A 4,417-nucleotide genomic window follows, 5' to 3' on the forward strand; every position below is an offset into this window, starting at 1 on the left:
CAACATAATCTTTAAATTTAGGGGCGGACATTAGCAACTTTTTTTTTCGACCCAGTCTAATGCTTATCTCTCTCCGCGCAAAGCCACTTCTCTTCATCGCGAGTGCAAATGCTAGTCATACTTCTTCTGTTGAGCCAAATTGTGTACACTACTTGCCACGATCGCGCAATACAGGCACACGACGCTACGCGAACGAGTACAGAAAATACTCCACGCTTGCTTGTACCCTGTGGGGAAAATCTCTAGTTCTGAACTGGGGCGCTTCTAGTACATTTAGACCCAGTACTGGTTCGCTATAAATCTCTTTTGCATGCAAGCAACTGGCGAATTTAACATGGCGATGTCCTAGGAAGTGTCAATTGCCGCCCGCTGCATCCCTTTTTCGATAGTTTCGAACTAGTCCTAAATTCTATAGTTTCGAACCAGTTCTGAAATCGACAGACGAAAGAAAAAAGTATCATGATTTTTCAATCTTTTTAGTTCTTCCATGTGTGCGATTTTAAGTTATCTTGGAAGAAATGTGTTTTCAATTTGAAATTAAATTTGTTTGAATGATTGTAAGAAATGTACGTTTACATACCTTTAGCTGTAGCTGAGTTCCCAACCATTTCTAAACTCGTCACTTTAGATATCGCTTTCTAGTGAAAAAAACTGAAAAAATTAGTCTTTTAAAAGTACCACTTTTCGCTGATTTTGGACTGGTGGGGATCTAGTTCATATCGGACTAGTTCCTTTTTGGCAATAAAGACCTAGTACGGAACTAGAAATTTGTGTCACTAGTCCGCGGTTTCCCTGCAGGGTAGTAATCGCAAGTGCTTGTGTATTCGAAATTCCTCGTCGTATTTGGTCGTTTGCGACTTGACTGGCAACGCATGCGCACAATTAATAAATTTTCATAATGGCGCTTGACAACGTACGTATATTAATATTTAGGCTGTGTGCGTGTACGTCTAAATTGCTACCTATAAAGAGGAAAATCCTAAATCACTGGAAAGTGTGGGCAATGCAGTGAATAGGAACAATTTAGAGTTTTTCCGAGCATACTTTTCAACCTAAATTGAACTGTGAAATATAAATAGGCTCGAGATTAAGCGAACAATTATTTTTTTTAGAAGTTTTAAGTAATTTTTATATTTTCTATGGCGCAAAAAACAAAATATTCAGAAAAATATCGTACAAATATCTTTGATTTTGATAAAAGTAAAGAATAGGGCCCGATGAGCTAGAAAAAAGGAAAATTGGGCGTGGCTCGCCCCTTATTCTTAATTTTGATAGTGTGAATTTTGTTTTGCTGCATATTAAGAGGGCCGGTGCAAGGGGTGGTAAAAGTGGAATTTTCAATATTTTCAAAGGCTTATTTTTCGAAAATTATTGAACCGATTTTCAAAACGTGGATATGCACATTAGGTCAAATGATTACTTTTTCTGTGCGAAATTAATAGCAGCTAAAATATAGCATTCTTTTAATATAAAAGGATGGAAACCGTTAAAAAAGTGTAAAGCCAGTAAACAAAATGACTTGGCTTTCGTAAAACAGACTTTTTTATGTTCAAATGATGAGTATATGTGTTTAGGTAGTTCTCGAAAACATTATCCAAATACTCAACCCGGAGGGGGTTAAGCTACATAAATAAAACAAGTATGGTCATATGTACATAAATGGTTTCATCTAGGGATTAAAAAAATATATATTATCGAAGTCCCTTAATAAAAAAAAAACATTTACTACATGTCTCGCAGATATGCTTTGAGGAGAGATTCCTAAAGCAGTTAGTCTTCATAAAACACTTCATTTTCACTTAAGAGTTTTCCCAAATTATCAACCGGTATTATTTATATTCAGAATGGAAATGCTGCATTGTAACACATTTACCAAAAATCGCTGGTAACTTCCTGTTCAAAGCTCTATTCACCTTGAGCTACAAATTTCGAAATTGCAATCCGTAGATTCTCTCAAGGATTTGCCTTTTTGCGAAGGCTGCTCATCAATAGTCTTTGCGAATCGACGCGAGTGTCTTTGTAACATAGCTATGCTACAGGCGATGAAATGTAATCCAAATTGAGGCTGGTATTTTTTTTGCTATCACATACTTCCATTTTCACTATTTATCACCATTAAAATGGACTATTTACCACCATTAAAATGGACTATTTACCACCATTAAAATGCAAGCAAATTTTGACAGCTGCTGTTGTTGTACAGCGCCACTTGCGGCTGGGTAAAATATTTAAATTTAGGCTAAGTTATTTGTAGCGAAAGGGAGGACAGAACCGCAATTTTTGAGCTAGCCAAAAATGCGGATAAAATGTTAGCTTTCGCATTTTAGCGATAGCGAAAGTTAGAATCCGGCTGCTGGTCGACACAGTTGGCTTTGATTTCTAAAACAACTTCATCAGTAAGAAACGGGATAATAATTCCATAATTTTCGTCTTTGTTTGGTAAATAATTGCAAAAAAAGGCGCGTTTTTTCTCCTAAGAGTTTCATGAAACTTTCGCAAATATCAACAGCACCAAATTGTTTTTCAACATGGTTGACAACCGAAGAAAGCCTTTCTATCTTTGAACATCCAAGCAGTCAAACTACGAACATCTCGCCTTTTGTAATAGCATGATAGCCCAGAAAAAACAGTTTTTCTTGAAAACGGCTAAAAACGGCGGTTTAAGTAAATTAAGATGAACTCATTACATGCCAGTTTATCCATTTCCATTTCCATTTTGTTTGCCGAAAGTTAACAAAATTTTAAAAGCTTACATTAAATCATAAATGAAAATAAATCAGACAATTTTTGAGGTTATGCAAATAAGTCAGTTTTCTTTGCAAACAAATGATAAAAAGTCACTTTTTTTTAAATTAGGACATAGCTTCTCACTTATATTTTTGTTTCCCATTAAAAATGTTCCTTGAGTTATTCGAACTTTATAAAAAAAATGCACTTTAAACTTAAGAAATAAACCGGTTGCGCAAACAACGTGTCAATAACGTTTTGTAAGTGTAACTTTGTTTGATTGCTGTCTAACGGTGATTTTTATTTTACAAAAATAAAGTGAAGTTTCTGTTATTTTGGAGTATTCCCTATAGAATGGCATCAAAAAATAATGTAAAACTGCGTTTACGAAATTGGAATTTCGCACAGCCAAATTAATCATTTGACCTAATGTGATATGGTTGGAAAGGTAATTGAAATACCTTTCATTGGCGCGGACTCGTCCATTATCTATATACCCTTGTGGTCAGCTGTTAAGTTAAGTTACATTTTGACCAGTTTTGGTTTTTTATTTTGTTAATCAAATGTTTATAGATTTTTTTTATAAAAGTCTAGCACATTACCTAACCAGAACCACATAAATCTACATTTCAAACTTCTTACAAAAATTATAAAAATTCAACAAACTTTAACAATTACACCCAAAAATTGTAAACTTTTTGTTCAGAATTTTTAGGAATGCAGTTTTGTAGTCCATTAAATTTAAGTAGGTAAAAGTGAAAATTTAAAGACGCTAGGAAATCGCGTTCATTTTTAATAATTTTTTGGCTGACTGTGCAAAGCATTTTCTTCTGTATAAAAGGCACCATCCCAAGATAAAACGTGAGTGAATTTAACCCCTACTTGGTTTCTTAGATTTTTTAATAACTAATCTTTATATATGGACCACACTAAAAGCTCCTTTTCATATAAAAATTCGTACGTGTCCTACCCGTGACAAACGTTGTCCCACCCGTGACAGAGGAATTTAGGATTTTTTGTATAATAAATCCATTATTTTTCTTTGTAGTTTTTGCTTTGTTTATGTTCCTGGTTATTTGTTTTATTATAAGACATCAAGAATTTATATTGGGCTCGAGGCCGTTTTAAATGAAAATTTTATTGTGGAAAAGCAACAATAATTTGAAAAAATGGTAGAAGTGATAGCTATTTCGGAAATCACCACATTTCCTCATCAGACTTCTTTCAGTAGGATTCGAACCGACGATCCCACTGACTCAGCCAGTTGCCTATGCACCGTGCTAAGTACGCCTTGTAAATTATCGTTTGCTTTTTTTCCACTATTTTCATTTTTAACCGACTTCCAAAAAAGGAGGAGGTTATCAGTTCGTCGGAATATTTTTTTTTTTTTTTTTTTTTTTAATGTATGTTACCGCTAACTTTGCACCATGTCAACCGATTTCAATAATTCTTTTTGCAACGGAAAGGTAGTGTCTCAGAGGTGGTCCCACACTAATTTGGTTTAGATCCGATCATTGGATCATGAAATATATAGATATATATATATTTTTTTTAAGTCGGTTTTTTTGCTAAAAATTACTTGTTGTTATGCCAACACAACCAAGCTCAGCTATTCTGCTGCAATTCACTTGATCATGTGGTTGTTGGTATTGTTGGTTTTTGCTAATAATTCTATTTTTAGAATGTTTAA

This window comes from Rhagoletis pomonella, unplaced genomic scaffold (assembly GCF_013731165.1).
Source record: "Rhagoletis pomonella isolate Grant_MI unplaced genomic scaffold, Rhpom_1.0 Rhpom_scaffold_00002, whole genome shotgun sequence".
Taxonomy (NCBI): domain Eukaryota; kingdom Metazoa; phylum Arthropoda; class Insecta; order Diptera; family Tephritidae; genus Rhagoletis; species Rhagoletis pomonella.